Raw genomic sequence first — 8,769 nt, 5'->3', positions numbered from 1 at the left:
GTTTATCGTTGACAGAATGTAGCCCTCATATTTCTCTCATTCTCAATTGCGGCCTTCACAATATATGGTGTGCAGATTCTGCGATCTTATCTTATACGTCTTCTCGCAACAAGATATGGCCATGACTATTCTCGCCAACGTCTTTCCTTCTGTTTAGCATTCTATTCCTCCTTTCCACGGCCAAGGATTTCCAGGCTAGAAAGCAAGATGTTGTTAATTCTTGAAGGTGATGAACTCTCTAATATTGTTCTTGGAAATCGTGTTTGTCCACCTCAGCTATTGATACAGATAATGATAACGTGTATCACCACTGAAGGACCTATATTTGAAGATTGGATGTTGCCTATAGGGATTGGCAACGACGTGATAAAGCAACTCGTCGATATATTCTTTCTGCTCTTACTGATTCCCTTTTGCTTGATATGTATGAACTGCTACTTCACGACGTATGGAAGTACTTTATTGCAAAATTTCAGAAGAAATCTGTTAAGAAATACTTTATTTGAGAGGGTTGCTTAACAAGTTACAATATGGAGTTGGTACTGCCATCATGGCACATATTGAATCTTTAAAATCTATTATTAATCAACTTGCTGTGCCGGTGATCGTGTTCCACAAAAGCAACTGATTACACTTCTCCTTGATATGGTGAAGGACTCTTCTTATGATAACATGTTACTATTCTCTCTAATAAAGATGGTCTTGATTTCAACCAAGCATGCATGTCTTTAAATGAATACTCTCAAGGTCAAGAACGTCGTAATGCTGGTCACGATAGAGCTATGATTTCACAAGATAAGACTAAGTCACAACACATGGAACATGCTTTTTATGCTCGAAGGCGTCCATGTCAACAAGGAAAAAGCGAGAGGTGGCCGTCGCGGTAATATTTTTCTCATCGCAAATTTCTTAATAAGCAATGTTTTACTGCAACAGAAATGGCCATACTGAAGATGATTGTTGGGCATGTCAATATGATGAAGAACACAATATTACCACGAAACAACCATGTTTATCTAGAGACTCTTATTCTTCTTGTTGTGAATATTGTGGACGATCTGATAAACCACTCATATGTGCTATAAGCGTCGATTCGACACAGACGGAATAGAGCATATGCTACTGAACATCGAAACAACATTGTACCAGAAACAAGCTGCGTCTATGTTCAGTTGCTCCAGATAGAATACTTCATGTACGTGATGGATCAATTTTTATTGTCGATTCTGGTGCTACAATAAATATGACATATCAGTCTAAGTGGCTCTATAACTATCATCCACTACCACTTCAACGTGTTGTTTATCTTGTTGATGATACTACTTGTCAAGTAAAGGTATTGGAGAGTTATATCTTGGCACCTTATCTTCTTCACTCGAATTTTGTGAGGAGTATTACATGTACCAGATCTTCAATGTAATCTTCTTTCAGCTTCTAGACGTGTTGATCTTGGTCTGTTTGTTGGATTTGATCATACCAAATGTAAAATTGAGAAAGATGGACATACTATAGCCACTGCTCCTCAAAACGGTAATTTGTTTGAACTCTCTCTCAACAATGTGTAGCAAATGTTGTCACTTCTCTAGGTGATCATGATTGCAAAGTATGGCATCACCATTTTGTTCATGCTGATTTCTCAAAACTCCTTGATCTTCAACGTCGTGATCTTGTTCATGGCATGGATCTTAAAGCCTATCCCATATGGGAATTTGTGAATTTTGTGCTCTGGGGGAAACACAATCGTAACCCTTTCCTCTTTCAAATACAACTCATTCTCATGACATATTGAATCTTGTTCATCTTAACCTTCCGGCACTGGGCAGGCTTCAGCCCCCATACATGGTCTTACGACTTTGCGGAGACCTGTGTTTTGGTAAACAGTCGCCTGGGCCTGGTCGCTGCGACCTCTTGTGTGAGGAGGCACCCCTTTCCCGAAGTTACGGGCCATTTTGCAAGTTCTTAGAGAAAGTTGTCTCGCGCTCATACTCATATAGTTGACCTCTACCTTCTTCGAGATCACAATATCGCTACTTCATTACTTTCATTGATGATTTCTCAAGGTATACGACTGTATTTCTACTTAGACAAAAATCTGAAGCCTTATCTGTTTTCCAACCATATTCCACAAGGCTGCGAAACTTCAAACTGGTCATCGCCTTAAGATGCTTTGTAGTGACAATGGAGGCGAATATGTTTCTCGAGAGTTTGTGAGTTACTGTGTGCTGACAATGGAATTCATCATGAACACACGATTCATATTCGCCTCAACAGAACGGTGTTGCTGAACGAAAGAATCGCACTATTCTCATGCTGTAAGATGTATGCTGATTCATTCTGGCTTCTCTCATGTTTCTCTGCTGAAGCTACCTTGAAATCAGAATTTTATTCTGAATTTCTTCCTACTACTGCACCCTCTGGTAAGATACCCATCACGGCATGGACAGGTGACATTCCTTCTCTATCTCATTTTCAAACCTTTGGATGTATTGCTTATATTCATGTTCCCAAAGAAACACGAACAAAGCTTGATGCTCCTAGTCTTAAAGTTAATTTTATTGGATATTCTGACACTTCAAAGGCTACAAATTCGACCCTTCTCCAAGAAAGTAATTGTGAATCATGATGCTACTTTTAACGAACAGCTTATGGGAGGCTCATGGTCCATGGATGATTCTGATGATACAAATCCATTGCTTCAGGCTTTTCCATTTCTTTCAGATGATGAAACTCTTCCTATGGAGCAACTTTCTCTTCACAACCATCCATTCGAATGTTGCCCATGATGATATTGATATTTTTGTGATTTGCCTATTGATTTTGAACATGGCTCATGTCATGTTTATGCGGCAATATTGCTGATAATACTTTTTCTACTTGTGAAGATCCCGTTTACTGTATACTATTATGAAGCTATTTCTTGAACACAAAAAGGATCAATGGCAAGAGCCTATGGAAGCAGAGTACGATTCTCTTATCTCTAAAGGTACATGGATACTAACTGAATTACCTCCTGGTCGCACAGCCATTAAATGTAAGTGGTGTATAAGACAAAAGTAAAAGGGATGGATCTTTTGACAAGTTCAAGGCGCGTTTAGTTGCAAAAAGTTACTCCCAATTAGCTGGTGATGATTTCAAGAGAATTTTTCACCAGTTGTTCGCATTACAAGTGTTCGAGTTTTATTGGCATTTGCTGGCAATTTGATTTAGATTCTCATCAAATGGATGTGCGATTTTGCTTTTCTAATGGTGACTTGGAAGAGGAATTTTATATGGAACAACGAGAAGGGTTTGTTATTCAAGGTAAAGAAGACCTTGTTCCTCAACTCCATAAGGCACTATGTGGTCTAAAAACGCTTCGCGAGCTGGTATACAAAATTTGATCTTTTTCTCACTATAAAGGATTCATCTCTTGCTCTTCAGACCCCAACTTATACATAAAACGCCAAGGGTAGCAGTTTTTGTGATTCTTGCTCTTTATGTTGATTATACCATCTTGTTTCCATTATTTAGGATTTCTTTCAGAAAGTGAAAAATTTATTGTCTTCTGCATTTAATATGGTGGATCTTGGAGAGATTCACTCGTGTCTTGGTATTGAAATCCAACGGGACGTACATGGTATTTTATTCCTTCGACAGTCAAAGTTTATTGTAGATACTATTCAAAATTTTGGTATGGAATTGCACATTCAGCCAACACACCTTGTCTTGCAAGCTCTACGAAGAACACTTCTGACAATGGCGGTCAACTTGTCACAATCAACCTTATGCTAAGTTGATTGGATGTCTTCAGTTTTGGCATGAACACTCGTCCTGATATTTGTTTGCTGCTAATTATCTTGGACAACATCTTGCATGTCCTTCTCTTAAGCATTGGTCTGCTGCAAAGAGTGTATTGAAATACTTGAAAGGCACTTTAGATTTTGGTTTAGGTCTATCGACGACACTCACATCGGATTCTATGCAATCTCTTTCTCTTTTGGGTTACACAGATGCAGACTGGGCAAGCTCACATTTATCTATGCGATCTTTAGTGGAAATTGCTTCTTTATAAATGGTTGTTGTTTCTTGGACAGCAAGAAACAACGTTGTGTTGCAGTTTCTACGACTGAGTCAGAATATGTTACGGCATCACTTGCAGCTCGTGTGAGTTGATTTGGCTTCGACAAATGCTGGTTGATATTGGTCACTCTCCTCTTTCTAGCACACCCTTGCGGTGTGACAACCAAAGTGCTATTAGTCTTGCAAAAAACTTGTTCAACATAATAAGTCAAAGCACATTGCTGTCCCATTATCATTATGTCAGGTATGAAGTACGCAAGGAACCATTATGGGTGAACACTGTCTAAGTGACCAGATGATTGCAGACATTTTGACCAAAGGCCTCAATGAGTCACGTTTCATCCTCTTGCGCTTGGAGCTTGGAGTTGCTTCGGCTCACTCTTTCTAGATAGCTTCTTTGCTATTGTAATAGCTTTGTACATATGACATTGTAATCTTTTAGGTACCATGCACTATACACACTCCACATTTGCACATTGTGATATCTAAGTCAGTTGAATATTTGTACATAGATGCACAATTCACTTTCACATCATCACCGCTGGTTCATATTTTCACATTGTATAGGGGCTTGGGTTTTTCCCTTGAACTCCCAAGGGTTTTTCATCCAAAGCTAGAGACCTTTGTTTGAGTGGGGGTGTTAGAGCTATATATGGCTCACTCTACTGAACTTGGTCTCACCTATATATTTTTATCTTGTCCGCAATATGATCAGTCTTTGGGAGCGCGTATATGGTGTGTATCTGTCTCGTCTCTTCTTTTTCTTTATTCAACATTTGTATCTTGTCCTCAATATGAATCAGTTTTGGGAGCATATATGGTGGTGTGTCTCTTGTCTCGTCTCTCTCCACAATGTGAATAGGAATATTGTGCATATCCATAGCCTATCCGTATTTGGTGCATAATCAATGTAGCATATGTTATCTCCACTCTGCGCGCACTCTATTTGCTTCGGTGCGGTCCTCTCTTGTTCCTCTTGTTTTTTTTCTCGCGAGGAAATTGTTTTATTTCTTGATGTTCCAAATGGGCTTTGCTATACAATGGGTGGTTGGGTGGTGGACTCTCAGGCTCTAGCTTCCTTGCCTTACACTGGTATCAGACCTAAGTGCCTAATTTGGGAAAGGGAAGGCGTGGTGCTTTCTAGCCACACAAGCCTTGCATGTTGTGGTCCAATTCTATGGGGATAACCCCTTGCTAAGTAAGTCAACAAAGAAGAAGCCTCTGGGCACACGAGCTTGGCAAGGAGAGACGAGTGGAGGAGCACCAAACTGATGTCGCACAGGCTCATCAGAGGCGCAAGGGCCTGCTTGGCGTTTCTCGACACAGGGTTGAAGCTTCTCGTGCATAGCTTCAATTATGAAAAAAAAAATCATAAGCAAAAAGTAAAGTTTTGCTTTTCAAACATATTCGCAGTCCAAGACGATAACCCAAAATCGGTGCAGAATTTAGAGAAACTTTCTTCTACAAAGTTATAGACCACAACGATTAACGATGGCTTAAGAGCAAATAGTTTCTCATCGATTCCGATGCCTGCAGCGGCTAGTTCCTTCTGCAAAGTTGTAGACCACACCGATTCCGGTCCCTTGCACGGGTAGTTTTTGCAAAATTGTTTTCAATTATAGCAGAAAACTCAAAAACATAAAACGAAACTTGCTTTTCGGACATGTACGCAGTCCGCGAACGATACCTCGAAATCAATGCAGAATTTGAAAAAAACTTCCTTCTGCAAAGTTGTAGACCACATCGATTCCGGTCCCTTACGCGGGTAGTTTTTGCAAAATCGTTTTCATTCAGGAGAAAACTCAAAAACAAAAAGCAAAAGTTGCTTTCGAGTATGTACGCAGTCCGCGAACGATAACTCAAAATCGGTGCAGAATTTGAAAAAACTTCCTTTTGCAAAGTTGTAGACCACATCGATTCCGGTCTCTTGCATGGGGTAGTTTCTGCAAAATCGTTTTCAATTAGCAGAGAAATAAAAAACAAAAAGCGAAAGTTGCTTTTCAGGTATGTACGCAGTCCGCGAACGATAACTCAAAATCGGTGCAGAATTTGAAAAAACTTCCTTCTGCAAAGTTGCAGACCACATCGATTCCGGTCTGATTGTCAAGTAGTTTCTGCAAAATCATTTTCAATTAGCAAAGAAATCAAAAACAAAACGCGGAAGCTGCTTTTCAGGCATGTACGCAGTCCGCGAATCAATAACTCAAATTCCGTGAAGAATTTATAAAAACTTCCTTCTGCAAAGTTGTAGACCACATCGATTCCGGTCTTTACAAAATCATTTTCAATTAGCAGAGAAATTGAAAACAAAAACGTACTGCTCTGATACCATGTTGAGAGAGAAAGAGAGAGTACAGAAATAGAACCCCAAAGTGTGTAGAATACACACATGAGATGATGTATATCTGGGTGCCATATATAGAGAAGCCATATATTGAGTAGCTTCACATATAAGCTCAACAAGATGGACACGAGAGATGACACAGGGGAAGAGAGAGTGAGACAACTCAGATTTGCTAACCCAAAAGGTGTGTGTAGAGCACCCACTGAGTACACATATATAGTGCGGACACTTTTCTATATGAATCATAGGGGTTGGTGTATATAGCTTCAACACCCCCACTCAAATAGGAATCCCTAATTGTGGATGAAAAAACCCTTGGGGTACAAGGGAAAAATCCATAGCACCATATACATGCACTATTATATCAGCAATTTTCAAAGTTTACAAAATTCATTTTCTAGGAGCTACATCATTCCATAATATACAATGTTCTCTTTCAAGTGTCTTTAAAGGTTTACTAACCCTATAATTCAACTGATGCAAATTCCTCATTATTTTTGAGTAGTTGCTTCAATATCATTGAGGAGCTGTAATATCTTTGAGTCCTTGTACATGCTGCTTGACGTGAATTTTATCCTGTAAATGACATCAACCCAAGAAACATATCAAAATGTGAAGGTTAAAAGAATGATCACATCACATTGTGCTTAGAGACAGTTCACTATGGTGCTCTAGAGACGACAGAGAAACAAACGTAACATTGATGCAATCACATGTGCACAAAGTCGGTACATAAATTCATGGAACACTAGTGGTGCATAGTCACAAATACCAAATCCCTGTTAAAAAGAATGATAAGAACCATAGCACCAATAACGGCAAGGGTGCATGCAATGAGATGATAACTACCATAGCACGAATGACAATGAGGGTGCAATAAGATGATAACACCCATAGCACCAATGATGATGAGGTTGCAACTTGAGGGTGCATGGAATAAGATGATAACAACCACATCACCAATGACGACAAGGGTGGAATAAGACGATAACACCCATAGCACCAATGATGAGGAGGGTGCATGCAATAAGATGATAACAACCATAGCATCAATGAAGAGAGTGTGGAATAAGACAATAACACCCATAGCACCAATGGCGACGAGGATGCAGTAAAACAAGAACAATGATAGCACCATGAAATACCAATTACAAGGGTGCAATAGAATGATACCAACCATAGTGCATAGTCACAAACTGCCAGATCTTTGATGAGACGAGAATGATAATAAGCACAAATGATGACCAGGGTGCATGCAATAAGATGATAACAACCATATCACCAATGACGACAAGGGTGCATGTAATAAGACGATAATACCCATGGCACCAATGATGACGAGGGTGCATGCAGTAAGATGGTAACAACCATAACACGAATGATGACGAGGGTGCAACAAGACAATAACCCCCATAGCACCAATGACAACGAGGGTGCAATAAGGTGAGAACAATGATAGCACCATGAAATACCTATTACAAGGGTGCAATAGAATGATACCAACCATAGTGCCATTAAATATCAATTTCACCAAAATCAAGGTTTTTGCCGTAAAACAAGAAACCAAGCTCCAAATACTCATAAACTTTGTCACATCTTTAATTAATATAAGGTGAATTATCACATCACCAAGAAAAGAATTAGTAAAGTCATTATGTACAAAGCATAAAATGTCAAACTGCACAAATCATGTAATTAATGATGGACATCAAATGAAGTTTTCATGACAAGAGCGACGAGTAATATTTTTCCAAATACTATAACTTGTTGAGACTTTATCATACACCAAGAGTATATGCAAACTTGCATCTGATTGAAGCAAATAGAGACAAAATAAGCACTACAAATAACAAGATATGGAACCATGTGCAGTGATTATCATGCATTAAACCATCCACTAGGATTACCATGGGCTAAACCCAAGCCCCGTGGACATGCATGACCATTCCCTTACGTAAAATGCACATAAGAAGTCAGTTTGAGTCATAACCCTTACGATCACTATGTGGAAGCATCATCATCTGGCACCATTATCCACTAATAAGTGAACGCTACTTATAACATAGAAACACACTTTATTTATAGCCCGCCATCAAACATTACAAGAATTTAACTAGCATTCTCAAGGAAAAAAGACAAAAGTAAAAATAGATCTTCTTTGTGAACGTGTGGCCGATTGTTGGGGGTGGTCGTAGCTCTCGTTAGGGGACTTGCATCCAGAGTCGAGACTAAACCATGTTACGAAAGCAATCCGAGTGCCATCATCCGAGAGGCAAGATATAACTAGAAAGGTATGGCGCCTTTAAGATTACTATAATGTAGCTGAATATCACGTCAGTCTGACAAACAAGGTTTCGTGGTGTATC

Source organism: Adiantum capillus-veneris, chromosome 20 (genome assembly GCF_014529385.1).
Source record: "Adiantum capillus-veneris isolate H3 chromosome 20, ASM1452938v2, whole genome shotgun sequence".
Lineage (NCBI taxonomy): Eukaryota > Viridiplantae > Streptophyta > Polypodiopsida > Polypodiales > Pteridaceae > Adiantum > Adiantum capillus-veneris.
The sequence above is the reverse complement of the archived record's forward strand: the minus strand, read 5'-3'. Positions refer to the sequence as shown.